Here is an 18,378-nt window from a genome sequence, read left to right as displayed (position 1 = left end):
CCCCCAAAATAAACATTTTTTAAAAATCATAAAAACTCAAATGATTCCCTTTTCCCATCTCTTAGTGGCTGACTCAAATTAACTAACTTCCTGAGAAATGGACAATGTCAAAATATCAACAGATTAATTACAATAATTATTAGAACTTTCCTAAGGACTGTTTGCTTGGAGTGTGAGAAACCAGTGTGTTCTTTCAAAGGGATCTACCCCGGGGAGGTGAATGGGAATCAGAACAAGGGCAGCACGATAAATCAAGCAACTCATGGAAATCAGGCTAAAGAAATGTGACACCCGTGTCCCCACATCAGGAATGGGCTTGCCAATAGCACCTAATATTAGAGGCCTGTTCATTAATGTTCCTTCTCCCCTGGCCAAAGCCGGATAGTCACTGCCCAAACTAGCCTCTCTAATTCCCTTTCGACTTCCCTGGCTGACCGAACCCCCTTCGTCCTGGCCTGCGTGTTCCCTCCCATTAATCTTAATGAAGTTACTAAAGAGGCCTGTTAGCAAAGGCCATCCTTTCAGCTTTTGCACTGATCCTTTAAGTGTGGATTTCAGAGTTTTAAAAACTCGACCTTATTTCCAGGTACTTGAGGGAGGCCTCTCTGTAGCAGCCCGAGAGAGACTGGAAACTTGTACCTGGCATTATGAGAAGCAGGGTCTGGGCTGTGGCAGGGAAGGCAGGCTTCAGGGCTGGGGGGACTGGGGAGTGGTTTAGGATGGATCCCTTCTTCCACCTCCCTTCCAGCACAACGTTCAGGGATTTAGAGTTAGAAGCTGCGACTGCAGTGGTTCATATTGTGGGGAGAAAACTAGAGGGCACCCGGCGGAATCCCGGAGGCCTGACCTGGAGACCCTGGAGCAGGATGGCAGAGGGGTCACTGGTTTCTCGGCATCTTAGACCTCCAGCCCCGCACCACCGTCAGCCTAGGGCAGCGGTTCTCCGTGCAGTCCGGCAACCAGCAGCACCAGCGTCACCAGAAGATTCTCAGAAATGCAGATTCTCAGCGCCCCCCCCACCCCAACATCCTGAATCAGACTCTAGGGGTGTGGCCCAGGAATCTGGATTTTAATAAGCCCTCAGAGTGAGTGTGATGTGCCATAAAATTTGAGAACTGCTGTCCTGTGGCCCTCCCACCAAGAGCCGCCTCCTCCCCCGCCAACCCATACCCAGGCAGGCCTGTTTCCTGGGCTGATTCCCCCTACATCAGGAAGTAGCTTTAGTTGGGACAGCCTCAGGCATCTTGTTTTCCTGCGGTCTGTCTTCTGTGGGTCTGGCACACTGAGGATGTACCGTGCCTGACTGAGGAACTAAACTGAACTGCATAAACTGGATTAGATAGATTGGGACCATTGCATTTATCCTTAGGTCCCCACGATTTGGCTCTATCCAAGATCTCCTCTGGTTCATGCCATTTCTTTCCATTTTCCTCGGAGGTTCCTTCTCCCATCCCCATCTCCCTAATTCAAATGGGCAGAGCTCTCGAAGTCCTGTGCTGCACAGTCTATTCTTTCCTCTCTAAGTTCAGCCCCTCGGAAGCATTTACACTGTTGCTGACACCACCGCTGGGCTATTCCCTCCAGCTATAGAACTCCCTGGAAGGCTCCAGGACCTCATATTCAACATGGCTACCCCATGCCCTCTACCCTCTTCGTTCCTTCCTGCCCAGCCCACCCCTAATCGTCTGACCTTGTTCCTTCTGTGAATGGTCTCCCTGGCCTCTCTCAAGTTGGCTCCCACTCCTACTGTTTACGGAGCCTCTCTTCCACCTGTTGCTTCTGCTCCATTACCAGTCAACCCCTCACTAGTATTTAAAGTCTCAATTCCTGGACAGTTGTGATGGGCCCCCAACTCTTTTCTACCTCAAGTAAGTCTCTCTTGAGACCACATGTCAGCAGCGTCGTCAGCAGCGTCAGGTTGATTTTCCTAGGACAGCACTATAGTCCTGGCAGAGAAGGGAACATTGTTCCCCAAGAACATCACATCTCCTGGTCCCAATGGTCCAGGCACCATTCCCATCAGTAGGGAATTTTCATAGGCCCCTCCTGACAGGGCCCATCCACCCACTTTGTCCTTACCCTTGAGCTCAGCATCTCTCTCCTCATTTGCTCAAAATTTTCTCCTCTTCTCTCTCAGTCTGCCATCTGGAACTCAAAGTTTTTTCTTAGTCATGTCAAGCCTTTGGCTCCTAACTCATCCCCTTGGGACTACCTTTTGACAATCAAAAGGCCTGAGAAGGGGTTGTGCTAAGTCCAGTTCTTTAGCTAGAGGCAGTTTTTTTTCTCCTAAAGGGAGTTCTGTTGACTGCTTTTAATCTTCACTCTATATTTTTTTCTTCCCACTACAGGGTGATGAAGGATCAAAGGGGCTCAGACTTCAGTGGGTTATCACAGAGACTAAACCTGGTCCAGGCCTCTAGGCAGCCTCCAGGGGCTCCCTGAGTACCAGAATCCTGAGAGAGAGAAGGCACCAGCTTTTAAGCACGCGGCAAGAAGAAAGTACAGAACTAGAATCTGGCGGGCTACCTTTGTAGAGGGAAAGCTGAACCCTGCCTTTTGGGTACCACTAGAGAGAAGGCAAGAATTGAAGACCCAGAGGCCAAGAGATACCCTAATCATGCAGAAACCTCCTCGCTAAGAAGGTAAACCCAGCCATTTCTTGGTAAGGTGTCCCTAAATTTGCTTCAGATGACATAATTGTTTTCTTAGTAAATATGCATCCCTCAGTCCTGGGAAGATTTAGAATTAAATAGAGATACAGTGAAGGAACTCAAACCTCATAGTGTTCTATTTTTAACTTAAAGACTCTACCTAGTTGGTATTTTAAATGCCTCTAATGTTTGTTTTAAAGACTCATATTTAATCGTATTTAATAGAAATACTTTCAATGTTTAATAAAGTATCTGAAAGTTAACTTTGCAATGCTGATTTAAAGTTTGTAACTGGGGCACCTGGGTGGCTCAGTCGGCTCAACTCTTGATTTCAGCTGTGCTGACAGCATGGAGCTCGAAGAGATTCTTTCTCCCTCTCTGCCCCTCTCCAACCTGTGTATGCACTCTCTCTCTCTCTCTCTGTCTGTCTCTCTCTCAAAATAAATAAATGAACTTTAAGGTTAAATAAATAGGGGCACTTGGGTGACTCAGTAGGTTTAGCATCCAACTTCAGCTCAGGTCATGATCTCACAGTTTGCGAGTTTGAGCCCTGCATTGGGCTCTGCGCTGACAGCTCAGAGCCTGGAACCTGCTTCAGATTCTGTGTCTCTCTCTCTGTCCATCCCCCACTGGTGCAAAAGTGCACGCTCGCGTGCACAGGCTCGCTTTCTTTCTCAAAAATAAACATTAAAAAAATTAAAAATAAATAAATAAAAATAAAATGTGTAACTGATTAATTATTAAAACTTTTGATTTTAAGTTAAAAAATTTTTTAAAGTTTATACACTATATTGGAATTTTTAAGAAAACTTACCACTTACCATATGTGTTTATTGGTTTTATGAGAATTACTTAAGAGTTTGGGAGAGATTGCTAATCAGAAAATTCATGTGTTTGAAAAAATAGTCAAATTATTAAATTAATGAATGCAGTTTAAAATGATTAACTAAGTGAAGCAGACATCAATTTACTAGATTTATAAATTGAAAATATATTTAATGTAAAAGCTTCATCACAAATTTTGAATTTGAAAGTCATGAATATTAAATTTAAAAAAACCAAAGTAACTTTTAATATATATATGCATATATATATTAATGTTTATTTATTTTTGAGAGACAGAGAGAGACAGAGCATGAGCAGGAGAGGGGCAGAGAGAGAGGGAGACACAGAATCAGAAGCAGGCTCCAGGCTCTGAGCTATAGCATAGAACTAGACACGGAGCTTGAACCCACGAACCATGAGATCATGACCTGAGCCAAAGTCAGATGCTTAACCAACTGAGCCACCCAGGCACCCCCAAAGTAACTTCTAAATAATCATTTCATGGTAAAAAGTCTTACTGCATTTTTAAAGTCTTTTCTTTCTCCTTTTCATTTTTATTCTTTTTTTTAAAAAAAAGATTTTACTTTTTTAATTTTTTAAATTTATTTTTATTTCATTATTTTTTAATTTACATCCACGTTAGTTAGCATATAGTGCAACAATGATTTCAGGAGTAAATTACTCAATGCTCCTTACCCATTTAGCCCATCCCTCCACCCACTATCCCTCTGGCAACCCTCTGTTTGTTCTCTGAATTTAAGAGTCTCTTGTGTTTTCTCCCCCTCCCTGTTTTTATACTATTTTTGCTTCCCTTCCCTTATGTTCCTCTGTTTTGTGTCGTGAAGTCCTCATATGAGTGAAGTCATATGATATTTGTCTTTCTCTGACCGACTAATTTCACTTAGCATAATATCCTCTAGTCCCACCCACATAATTGCAAATGGCAAGATTTCATTCTTTTTGATTGCCAAGTAATACTCCATTGTATATATATACCACATCCTTTTTTTTTAAATTTTTTAATGTTTTTTATTTATTTTTGAGAGACAGAGAGACACAGTGCGAGTAGGGGAGGGTCAGAGAGAGAGGGAGGTACAGAATCTGAAGCAGGCTCCAGGCTCTGAGCTGTCAGCACAGAGCTTGACACGGGGTTCGAACCCAGGAACTGCGAGATCATGACCTGAGCTGAAGCCGGACACTTAACCGACTGAGTCACCCAGGCGCCCCTTTACCACATCTTCTTTATCCATTCCTCAGTATTGGGCTCTTTCCATACCTTGGCTATTGTCGATAGCACTGCTATAAACATTGGGGTGCATGTACCCCTTTAAAACAGCACACCTGTATCCCTTGGATAAATACCTAGTAGTGCAATTGCTGGGTTGGGATAGTTCTGTTTTTAATTTTTTGAGAAACCTCTGTACTGTTTTCCAGAGTGGCTGCACCAGTTTGCATTCCCACCAGCAGTACAAAAGAGATCCTCTTTCTCCGCATCCTCGCCAACATCAGTTGCCTGAGTTGTTAATGTTAGACATTCTGACAGGTGCAAGGTGGCATCTCACTGTGGTTTTGATTTGTATTTCCCTGATGATGAGTGATGTTGAACATTTTTCATGTATCAGTTAGCCATCTGGATATCTTCTTTGGAGAAGTGTCTATTCATGTCTTTTTCCCATTTCTTCATTGGAATATTTGTTTTTTAAGTGTTGAGTTTGATAAGTGCTTTATAGATTTTGGATACTAACCCTTTATCTGATATATCACTTGCAATAATCTTCTTCCATTCCATCCGTTGCCTTTTAGTTTTGCTGGTTATTTCCTTTGCTGTGCAGAAGCTTTTTATTTTGATGAGGTTCTGATAGTTCATTTTTGCTTTTGTTTTGCCTGCCTCTGGAGATGTGTTAAGTACCAAGTTGCTGAGGCCAAGGTCAAAGAGGTTTTTGCCTGCTTTCTCCTTGAGGATTTTGATGGCTTCCTGTCTCACATTTAGGTCTTTCATCCATTTTGAGTTTATTCTTATGTCTGGTGTAAGAAAGTGGTTCAAGTTCATTCTTCTGCATGTCACTGTCCAGTTTTCTCAGCTCAAGAGACTGTCTTTATTCCTTTGGACATTCTTTCCTGCTTTGTCAAAGATTAGTTGGCCATACCTTTCTGGGTCCATTTCTGGGTTCTCCGTTCTGTTCCAGGATCTGAGTGTCTGTTTTTGAGCCAGTACCATACTATCTTAATGATTACAGCTTTGTAAGACTTCAAGTTGTCTTGAGGATTGTGATGCCTCCAGCTTTGGTTTTCTTTTTCAAAATTGGTCTGGCTATTCGGGGTCTCTTCTCATTCTATACAAATTTTAGGGTTGTTCTAACTGTGTGAAGAATGCTGGTGCTATTTTGGTAGGGATTGCTCCTTTTCCTTTTCTTATGATACTATAGAGAAAATTCACAAGGAAATATTCCAACTTATAAATGTGAACTCTTCTCAATAGCGAATTGCCAAGAAAAGGGCACTTGAGGCTGTGTGGATAGGCAGCCTGTGTGCAATTTAGCAAAAATGACACAACATATACCCTGACTTCTCACCCTCTTTCCAGACTGGCTTCTTGGGTTGCTTACAGGCCTCCAGCTAAATATCCTTGCCTTACCTTAGACTTGCATTTCACAAACTTAGCTCATCCCTTCTTTATCTTCCCTTGTCTACCCCTGGTCTCAGCTGAAAGGCTTCCCTGCAGAAATAATGTGTTTATTGCACCTATCAGCCCAGCTCAGCAGGCTGGAAACCTTGTGGTGGTTTCTCACTCTTTCCTCTCCTTCCCCACTCCTCCAATCCATCGTTCAGTCTCTACGAGCCTTTCTCTGCAAGGTCCACCTTCCTTCCCCTTTCCTCGGTCACCACTGCAGTCTCTGGCTGTGTCACCTTGCATCAGGATTACTGCCCTGGCCTTCGGTCAGTTTCCCATGCCGCAATTCATTCTCTATAGCTGCCAGAAGAGTCATCAAGATTTATTTTCATCTCGAATATTTTATTTGCATGAGCTTGTGCCAGCTTCTCAATATGTGTCAGATAAAATCCAAGTCCTCCTTGACATCTGACGTCTTCGAACAACTAGGGGTACTCCTTATCTTAGCATCCTCGGCCTTCACGATTTCTTGATGGAGCCTCTATTTTTGTCAGGAGAATTTGCTTGCCTTGTTGTCCACACAACAGTGTGTCCACATGCACATCTCTGCCTACATAGCTCATTGCCTCTGAATGGAAGGCTCAGCTCCCTCTTGTTTCTGACCCTGTGAACCTGATTTCTTCCTTTTCCTCCAAATCTTGTTAGCATCCACCTAAATACAATTCATATCTCCTTGGCATCTGTATATATTTCCATAACTAATTTCCATGTCTCTATATTACCCTCTAACAATTCTCCAGTTTTGCATGTGTGTCATCTTTTTTTATGTTTTTTAATGTTTATATATTTTTGAGAGAGAGAGACAAAGTGTGTGCAGGGGAGGGGCAGAGAGAGAAGGAGGCATAGAATCCGAAGCAGGCTGCAGGCTCTGAGCTGTCAGCATAGAGCCCAACTCAGAGCTTGAACCCACGACCCATGAGACCATGACCTGAGCTGCAGTTGGAAGCTTGACTGACTGAGCCACCCAGGCTTTCCTTGTATATCATTTTCTTAAAGAGACTAAATAAGTTCTTCAGGGAAGGAATTTTACCAGCCTCATCAACTACAGAGGATTAAATGAGATGGTTTATATGGAAGTACTTTGTAAAACTACCAAGTTTTATCAAATAGAGTATTAGATTAGCTGTGGTGTGGCAAAAAAAAAAAAAAAAAAAAAAAAGCCAAGGGTTTGACCTTGGAGGTTTGATTTGGGAGAGCTGAGCTTACTTATGAGCTCTATCTTTTACCACTTATGTTGTTTTGAACAAAACTTAATCTTTCCTGAGTTCTAGTAACCTCACCAGTAAAATGGCCATAAGATGCCTTACAGGGTAGAAGTATTTAGAAAGATCAAATAAATTGACACCAATAAAAAACTTTTTACAAACTTTAAAGCACCACATGAATGTGCATTTTTCAGTAATGACAAGATAGGGACTTGACTAACAAATGCTGACATAATGACCAATACATGTTGACGTAGTGACTCAAAAAGATTGTAAGATGAGGAGCACATACCATTATGGCATCAGCAGCCACACTTCAGAGATGACATGTCATAGCAGATGCAAGTAGCTTTCGTGATTCAAACATAGTAAACATCTCTGACTTACAAAAGAAATACATAGGACTACAGATAGATGTTAATGGAATCAAAAGCATATAAAAACCAAATTTCTTTTAGAGTAATTTACTATGTTTATTCAATTACAAAGGACTATTTGAAAGACACGACACTTATCCAAATGCCCTCAAGTTCTGGGCACTGAAATGCATTCAGTATTTGCTCACTCAACATTTTTTGTTTTAGCAAATATTAATTATATACCAACTGTATGGCCACATACTGTTACTATAGGTGCTAGAGATATATCAGTGAAGACAGTTCAAGTTCCTGTTCTTAGGGATCTTACATCCTAAATCTTTTTTAAATGTTTTATATTATTTTTGAGAGAAAGAGACAGCATGAGCAGGGGAGGGTCAGAGAGAGAGGGAGACACAGAATCTGAAGCAGGCTCCAGGCTCTGAGCTGTCAGCACAGAGCCTGACACAGGGTTCAAACCCACAAACTGTGAGATCATGACCTGAGCCAAAGTTGGGCACTTAACCGACTGAGCCATCCAGGCACCCTAGGAATCTTACATTCTAATAGTAGTAGAGAGATAAAATGTAAATAAACAAAATAATTATATATTATAATAAGTGCTATGAAGAGAGTAATGTCAGGGTGGGGGTGCAGGAGTGCTATGGATGGAAGGCACATGGACAAAAGACAGCAGAAAGACAGTGACATTTAAGCTGAGGTTGAAGAGTGAAGTAGAGAGTGACTGAACGAGCCCAGGAAAGAGCAAGGTAGACTGAGAGAAGAGGGGGGACGAAGGCCCTGAGGCAGGAAAGGGCTCTGTTAAGAGGCCTGTGTGGTAGGAGCCTAGTGATGAAGAAGTCTGGAGCCCAATCACACACCAAAGGGTCTTGGTGAGGAGTTTGGATTTTATTCTGTGTGCAATGGAAAGCCACTGAAGAAGCTTACGTATTATTAAAATGGTAACCATACTATATATGTGTGTTTTAAATCACAGTCCACATTATCATTAATATAACACCTTGGTTCACTTCACAAAAATTAGGATGATTTGGTTCAAAATATACGTGTAAAAGAAAAGGACTAGGCATTTAAAATCGGGGCCTCCTCTCCATGGTGGGGTGCACGGAGCGGAGGGTACCATAGATTATACCTACTGCTACCCTCACCTGTGTTGTGAAATTAAGATTCTTCACATTCCACATGCAAGCTATCTCATCCGTTGTCAAGGTAGCAGACAGGTCACCTTCTGGGATCCTTTAGAATAGATGGTTAAGACTATGTAGTCATAAGGATAAAGAAGACTGTTGATGTACTGATACAAAGTGACCCCTAAAATATGTTAAGAAAAAGCCTTGTATACAGTAAGGGCATGCTATCGTTCCTTGTGTATACGTGAGGTGTCTGTAGGGTGCATACAAAACTGGTAACATTAGTCTTACCTAGGGTGAGTAGACCCCAGTAGCTGGGGGATAGAGTGGGAGAGAATTCCTACTACATACGTTTTTATATTTTTAAATGTTTTAACCAACATGAATGTATTACCAATTTAAAAAGTTAAAATCCTACATTTTTTTCCATATAGAGGCTTACCTTAACAAAAATGGGCAATGTTCCAGAATTGGTAAGAATTTATGTTGTTGGTTAAACCCAAAGTTATTCTATATAATTATAAGGAGATTTAAAATCTAGACCTATACTTTCCAGTACAGTAGTCACATGCCTATTTAACTTTAAATTTAAATTAATTTAAATAAAATCAAATTTCACATTCAGTTCCTTGGTCATACTCACCCATTTCAAGTGCTCAATAGCCATTAGCTGGCTATCATATGAATGGCACAGATCTAAAACATTTCCACATCATGGAAAGTTCTATAGGACAGACTCCTGCAGAGTTATGCAAAATACCACCAGAGCTATCAACTAGCTCTTAAAACTTAGCTGATCAATACAAAGAGACTCAGGAGTACAATAATACAAATATGTGCCAACACTAATTTCTCCAAGATGACTCACTAGAACAGCATTTAGAGGTGCAGTGAGAACTCCCAGCACTAGGTTTCTAAGGCAGGTTGATATATAATTCTGTCATTACAAAAAATCAGTCTGTACTAGTAGAGCACTGGTAGTGACAGTGTGAGAGTTAAGAGTTGTTTTTCGAAATGTAAACTAGATTAAGTAAAACTAACAGTTGATAAATTACTAAATTTAATATTCTTCACTGACTCAATAAATGAGTCAATAGTACTAACACCATAAGACTGAGTAACGAAATTCAATTATAGTCAATTTCTTTAGTGCAATTTGTCAACTTTTAACATTTTTGCTGTCATTATGAACTCAGCTTTTCACAAATTAACCCATTTTAACTCACCACAGTTATCATTTTCCTTTTTGTACTCAAATTGATAGAATATAGCCAATGAGTGGCCCTTTAAATTGGCCTCTGTGTTCTTCTAGGCAAACACCATTGTTTTTTAAAGCCTTCTTGCTTTCCGCCCCAATAAAATATTTCAAGACTTACCTATTGTCTTCTCAGACCCAGACATGAATCAGCCATTTTTCTAAGGCATATTGTGTTTCCTTTAAGTGAAAAATAATATTAGACCCAAACAGTAGGCATTAGAAGTATATATCTTTAGGCTCGTGTGGTGGAGTAATATTATTCTTTGACCATTTTACTGAACAGAGCTAGAAAAGACCTATTTTATGATATGTTATTATTTTATATTAATATTTCCAACTTAGTTCTCACATTACCATATGCCCATTTCAATTTTTTAAATTCTTCATTCAAATTATATTTCCCCTTTTTACAATTCAATGAAACATTCAATTATTGCTCTAAATAAAAATGTTTATCTTGACAAAGCATAATCACTTTCTTTTATCTGATAATAAAATGATTGAATAGTAATATAAATATTAGTACTAACAGTGAAACTACCAAATCACATTCAATTTTTTCTTTGCTTTTCTCTTAGAATACATCTCACTAAAGTTATCCAACCAATTACCTTGTCACCCAATGAGACTTCATTCTGCATGCTCAGATAATACTTAATGAGTGTTTGATTTGGTCCTCTTGTCTTTGTCCATGAACAGTCAGACAACTAATACTTCCGACTTCTCAGATATAGTGGCTTCCAGCTTCTTAATTGTTCTTCTTGAGAAGTTAGGATTTTGTTTTGAAATACATATTAGCTTATCAATAGATAAATGGCAGATAGGCTATTTTCATCTTTTAAAAGTAAGGTTTTGTATGGAAAGGAATGGACAGTGTACCAAAACTATTAGTGTAAAATGAAATGGTATTCCCTGGTAAACCTAAAAGAAATTTTAACTGATTAAAAGTAGGCTTGGGGTAACTGGGTGGCTCAGTCCCTTGAACTTTGGACTCTTAATTTCTGCTCAAATCATGATCCCAGGTTCGTGGGATCAAGCACTAAGCATGGAGCCTGCTTGAGTTTCTCTCTCTCTCTTTCTCAAATAAAATAAAATAAAATTTTTTTAAAGGCTTAAAATCCAGACTATACAACTATAGGTTTCCAAGTCAGAGACACATTACATTCATGACTCTTTAACTACAATCATTCAAAGTACACTTGTAAGGACATGAGCAGTTATCCATTTGGCCCAAGTATATTTTCTTGTTCAACCTATGAATGAGCCCAAAGAAAGAGTTCTAGAAGGAGGTTGTTCATACCTGATTGATAGTCTTGAGAAAAAGCAAAAAACCCAGTGAACCATAGTTAGAGGAGTTGTCTAATAATAACAATGCAGAACCAGAAATGCATTTCTTCATTTAATCTGACAGGTAGGTCACTTATGACTCAGGAGAGCTGCTTCAGTGCTCTCTCAGGGCCTAACCCAGAGAAAGGGCCACCGTTACTAGTGCATCACTTGTAGGCCTGGACCTGGGGTTTAGCTGTGTGCTCTGGGCTTCACTTTGTTCTTCCCTTGAGCTGTGTGTTGAGTAAATGGGCTTGCTAAGTGGTGGCTGATATTAAATTAGGGAAACCCAGCCTGATTGCTTTCTGCACCTCTAGCCCCAGGCACCCAAAGCTGAATGCAATGCACCTGCCTATGTACCCAGAGTACCTTGTGCTCAGCCTACTACTATAGCATGTGCTGTGTGCATTGTAATTGCTGGAATCATGTTTGTCACCCCATTAGGCTATCTGCATCTTTCAGGTAATACTGCACAATTATAGAGGTCTCCAGAAAGTATACCTCTTCAATTGGAGGTTGCTTTGGTCTCTCATTAGTCACAATAGATAGGCCTCTTAATATTAGACTTAAAAACCTCATGAATTCTGATTTGTCTTATATAATGACATATGAGTTATTCTAGGTATATCCTAGAGAACAGTACCTTGAACTTATTTATAAATCTCTAAGAAAATTCAACTAGTCAAGTTTTCTAGAAAAACTCATAATCCATTCACTAAGATTAAAAATATATCCATGCACACAGATGAATTTAATGGTGTTAATGTCATCACATATCCTTTAAGGTAGAGATTGTCTTGTTCCTTCCTTCCTTCCTTCCTTCCTTCCTTCCTTCCTTCCTTCCTTCCTTCCTTCCTTCCTTCCTTCTTTCTTTCTTTCTTTTTTCCTCTCCTCTCTCCTCTCCTCTCCTCTCTTTTCCTTTCCTTCTTTTTTTAAGTAGACTCCATGCCCAAAGTGTAGTCCAATGCAGGACTTGAATTCATGACCAAGATCAAGACCTGAGCTGAAGTCAAGAGTCAGATGCTTAACCAACTGAGCCACCCAGGTGCCTATTTTCTTTCCCATTTCTATAACTGCAGTGTTTCAAGGTTCTTAACACATCATTCAGTAAATATATACTGAATGAGTAAAGGTCATATATGTAAACATATATATACCTTTTTAATCACCAACCCAGAGTACATGTCCTTTAGTCACCAACCAGAGACCTCAGTTTGAAAATGATTTCAATCCACCTTTTTTAAAAAGCCCATTGATATTAGAGATATTTTGCCTCAAGGCTACCTGAGCCTCCATTTCTAGAGATTCAGTAAGCTTTATGCCAAATTTAGCTCTCAACAGAAATAACTTTGCTGGATTGTAATTAGCCATTATTAACAGCTGACAAAAGAAAAACATCCACATGAAAACTGTTCCTGCAGTTTTTGTAAAATCACTAAGACAGTTGCCCAATTTTAGAAAGTAAGCTCTGTGAAGGCAGAAACTTTACTGGTTTTAATATTTTATAGGCAGTACTTTAAACAACACATGCTATAGGCCTAAATAAATATTTGGCTTGTAGTAAATGAATGAATGAAGGAATGGATTCTATAATTTGATGGCTTTTATATATAGAGCTATATGATAAATTCTTTTTAAGATTTCCTACAGTAAAAAAGTTTGTCTTCCTGAATAAACTGGTGTGCTTCTTTTTGTTAGACAGTAAGAAGTTTTTTTGGGGGGATAGGAAGCAAGATGGCAGAGAAATAGGAAGTTCCATACTCCCCGCCCGCAATCTCTCAAAGAAGGGCTGAAGCCAAAGGACACTGAACCACAAGAGTCTGGGAGGAAAAAAGAGAGAGTCCTCTGAGAAGATAGTCTCATAGGGCTACCTCAAGAAACAAGCCAAAGTACACATGGTGGAGAGTCCTGAATATCACTACAAGTAGGGAAATAAAATAAGCAAAGGCACAAGAGAGACCAAGGGACACCATTAAAAGAACACGTCCTCAACGGAAAGGCTATGGACAGTCAAGGAGCCTCCTTTAATACAGAATGTGTTTTCTTTGACTTCACTTCCAGGAAGATGAATCCAGGACTCTTCCGAGAATATCTTAATTGGTCTTTCTTTGTCTCTTCTCTTTCAAATTTAGTATCTTACTCCACTGCCAGGATTGCCTTCTCATAAACCAGAGGCCACAAGATTAGATCCTGTGCTCCCTTTTCATTTAAGCCTCGATGTTTTTCTTCCTTGTACTTGCTCCCCCTCCCACACTCCACTTGCCTTTACTCCATTCTGTCAGCCATGTTTCAACCACGGGATTTTGTCAGGGCCTCAACACATCTGGCTCATTCTATCTCATGACGTTCCTGATGTTATTCCCCCCACATTATGGTGCCCCTTACTCCCACTATTCCAAGTACTGGCCCCCTTAATTCCCACTACCTGTGTTTGACTCAAAGTTTTTTTTTAAGCCTTAATTTCCTCATTGGTGATGCTGCAGCTTCATACCTGACAGGGTTATTGTGAGGAGGCACGTAAATGCTCCATAAATATTAGTGTCCAGTGTTAACATAATTTCTTCTTTTTTCCTGAAATATATTTTTCTCATACTTTATACCTGAGCTTATGTAATTAGGTTATTTGGGCCTTAGGAACCATGGTCCTAGAGTATAATCCATTTCAAAGTTTTCACATTGACCCTCCCCATTTAATCCACAACCTAGAGAGGCAATTGACTTAAGTTAGGATTTTTTGGTTGTTCATCTAATACTTATCATGGTCTCAATGCAGCCATTGCATTTTCTTGTTTTCTACATTAGTTTAAGACAGTGACCATTGTATCTTTTGTAGTTCTACATGTGTCTTTCTCTGTTTAATAGTTATATTTATAAGAGTGCCTGGGCGGCTCAGTTAGTTAAGTATCAGACTCTTGATTTAGGCTCAGGTTAGGGTCTCTGAGTTGTGAGACCAAGCCCTACAATGACCCACGCTGTCAGTGGGGAGCCTGCTTGGGATTCTCTCTCCCTCACTCTCTCTATTCCTCTCCCACTCATGATTTCTCTCTTTCTTTCCTCCCTCTCTCTCTCTCTCTCTCACTCAAAATAAACATTTTGAAAAGTTATATTTATAGAAATAGGAGTTGCTCAAAGACGGAAGCACTGTACATTATGTAATTTAGACTTATAAATAATATCTTACCAGGTCTCACCACAGTCCTACTAGGTAGGCAGTGGTATTGCTGTTGTAGTAGCAACCTGGTTGTTAGCACTGTGACACATACTGGCTTAACACAGATGGCAATGCCAGTAGAAAAGCACATTGTAAGGAGACCTAAATATTCTGAGATTTCTCTCAGTTTCTTATTCTTTTCTACAACAGAGCCATTCATTGCCTTTTTCTCCCAATATTGTTTGTGTTTATAAGCCTGTGTTTATGACCCTTAGTGGGTCTCTGTTTCAGGATCTCCTTACTTGGCAACCAGCCATTTCTTCACAACTAATGTCAGGTGACATCATCTGACACACAATGTCAGAATCAATTTCAAAGTGTTTTATAAATCTTTTTCCTGTTCTTGGTCTGAGGAAAATATGTGATGCATGTGGAAGAAAAGATAAAATCTGAACAGAACTCTTATCATAGGAATCCTGATCATGGGCATAACAATTTAGAAATTTGAGTATGTGTTGTGTACCTAACCAACCCAGCAAACCAATGAAGCAGATAGCTAATCTTCTTAAACATTATATAGCTTAGATATTTATTATGGACATTGTTTAATATTATTCTATTTCAAAGCTCTACAGAAAGTTTCTCTCTTCAGGTGGGAGAAGGCTGCTATGTCTCCTTATCATTCCTCTCAACTAAATCTCTCAGTAATACCCAAAGGTCTTATAAGGCCAATTTTTGTCATACATTACATGAAATACTATAAATTATTCTAGATATATTCTGAATATATCCCGGACATTGCTGAAAATTATTTATAAATCTCTGGTGAAGTTCAAATGAACAAGTTCTCTGGAGTACTTTACCTTTTATTTTCTTTTTATAGGTTAATTGAATGATGTTGATGTCATTAGACATTCTCAGGCATCCACAGTGAGCTGCTGCACATATAAAGAGATTATTCTGCCCCACAGCTTGCAATCTAAAATTAGATATACACAGGCAAGCCCGATAAACATAGCACATTTTTTTTAAGACCAAAAAGAAATGATGGGAGAGAAAAATGAGAGTAGTGAATCAAAAAGTCGAAGGGAATTGACAAATATTCTGGGTTTTTTGTCTTTTCTTTGTAGCCTTGATTTCCTCTAACCCAAGTGCTCATACTGTTAAAAGTCAGTCATAGTGTATAATGTCCTCAGCTTTGGAAGTCCAGAAAGGTCTTTCATGCCCCCCCCACCCCCGCAGTCATTGTTTGTCCCTGCTTGCTTGACTCTGGCTACTCAAAGTCGACTCTTCAAGCTCAGCCCTGAAAATGAGTGCCTAGCCCGTATGTTAGGAAATACTCCCTTCAGTAGCCTATGGAGTTTGAAAGTCGTACATTGCAGCCCATCAAATGATCTGGAGGTGAACAAGCCCTAGGTGCTCGTGCCATGTGAACTTGAGGTTGAGATCACCCTATTCACCTCTATGTGCTCCGTCCACAAGCCCGGTTGGCGTTCTCCCTGAAGGTAGAATACAAAATAAATAAATAAATAAATAAATAAAGTCACCTCCAATGTGCCTGGCTTCATGCTCCCTGGTAGGGATACAGATAAATAGCACATAGGCTCCCTTTTAGACGTTACAACCTATTTTGGAGCTTAGAACTATTTGGGGAGATAGCTCATAAACCGACTCTCTTAATATAAATGTGGTGGCAGAGGGGTGGTCAGGCAAAAGCCCAAAGGAAGGGTACCCAGCCCAACCTGGTGGTCAGGGAAGGGCGATGAGGAGATGAGGGGTAGTCTGAGAGCTGGCCAGAACCAGGAGAGTTGTGGCCCAGAAGCCACGAGAGTATGTTTTAAAAAAAGAGAGGGAGCAAAGCAGGGTCAGCAAATGGACCTGAAGAGAATCCACTGGATTTGTTAAATAGAGGAGGGATCACTGGCAGGGCGGTTCAAATGGATGTGGACACAGAGGTGAGACATATAGTTGGTTGAGGAATTGAGGAGAAACTAGAAGTGGAAAGAAGCAGCTTGGCTTCTTAGGAGTGTATCATTAAGAGAAAGTTTGTTTGAATTTTTATCAGAAAAACAGGTTTGCTGGGCGCCTGGGTGGCTCAGTCCATTAAGCAGCCGACTTCAGCTCAGGTCATGATCTCAAGGTTCATGAGTACAAGCCTCGCTTCAGGCTCTGTGCTGACAGCTCAGAGCCTGGAGCCTGGAGCCTGCTTTGGATTCTGTCTCCTCTCTCTGCCCTTCCTCTGCTCATGCTCTCTTTCTCTTAAAAATAACCATTAGGTTTTGTTTTTTAAAAGACAGGTTTCTAATCTGAGATATAGGAGCTAGTTGGAAATAAAGAGAAATAGGTGATTGATGGATTGAGGGAACAGGTTCTTGGTTCCAAATCCGGATCCCACTCGTGTTTCCTCTTGATATAGGATCTGACTCCCCTTCCTGATTCTACTAGTTCCCTCCCCTCAGAGATGGGCTTTGCTTGTAGTCTCCCTGGCAAACACTCAACTCTACCTTCCTAAAACAGAACAATGACATCCACTGGATGTCAAGAACCACAGCTACACAGAAGTCCTGACTGACCAGCATCCTTCCCAAAGTGTTTATTAATTCACAAAGACTTGATATATTTTTCCAGTGACTACAGAACTTTTGTACACCATATAGGGCATCCATTTCCTGTGTCAAGGTGCTCTGGAGGCTCAACTATTAATTGGACTTTATCAATTAAGAACTTGCTTATTCAAAATGGCTTTATAACAAAGAGAAGTCTTTTGAGAGTATTTCTTTTAAGTTTGCTTATTTATTCTGAGAGAGAGCATGTGAGGACTAGAGAGAGAGGGAGAAACAGAGAATCCCAAGCAGGCTCCATGCTGTCAGTGCAGAGCCCATCCTGGGCCTCGCTCTCACAAACCATTAAGATCATGACCTGAGCCGAAATCAAGAGTTGATGCTTACCCACTTAACCAATTTAGCCACCCAAGGGCCCATCTTTTGCAAACTATTTAGTCCAGGCTCTGGTAAAACCTAAAAATGAGCTCTTTCCAATGACTGAAGTACTCAAACCTAACCTAGACAGACTTCATTTTTGTCAAACTCTTGCTCTCTGAAAAAACTTTCTAGATTCCAAGCAGACCTTTTTTTTTCATCTTTGTTACTTACAATCATGTTTTAGTTTTGGTGCACAAAACTGTACCCTCATCTTCCTCGACCAGAAATACATGTAAAAGCCCCCAGATAATCTTAGGAATTACATATGGTTTGGGACAATTTTAATTCTTGCTGTAGACTAATTTCCAAGTTTTCGGAGGTGACCTCCCTTCACCCTCCTTTATTGAGTACACCTCTTCTTTTATCCCTGTTTGTTTTCTCATAGTATGTTTTAATAATTTAATAAAAACATTAAAATGAAGTCATGTTTTCTTTCAAAGTACAATAATGGAATTTCCACTCTCTTATTAAAAAAAAACAAATTTAGAATCTAATAGAAAATTGTCACAAAGAGAAAAACTGCTGGTATTGGATGTCTATCTTACCAATAGACACTGGATATTTACAATTACTGGAGAGTTCTTCATAAGCCTCTTGAGGACAGGAATTTGTCTTTATCTGTCATTCATCTTCCTTATTTACAGATACAGTACTCTCTACTTAGTAGGCATTCAGTAAATATATTGATGGATGGATTTAACCACAGAGTTCAAATAGACTGAATGGTAATAGATGTGTCTCCCTAATGCACAATCCAAAGTTTTACTCTTTTGCCTAATAAAGCACATGAGGCATCATGTTTT

Source organism: Suricata suricatta, chromosome 15, assembly GCF_006229205.1.
Source record: "Suricata suricatta isolate VVHF042 chromosome 15, meerkat_22Aug2017_6uvM2_HiC, whole genome shotgun sequence".
In the NCBI taxonomy this organism is placed as follows: domain Eukaryota; kingdom Metazoa; phylum Chordata; class Mammalia; order Carnivora; family Herpestidae; genus Suricata; species Suricata suricatta.
Note: the sequence above shows the minus strand (reverse complement) of the source record.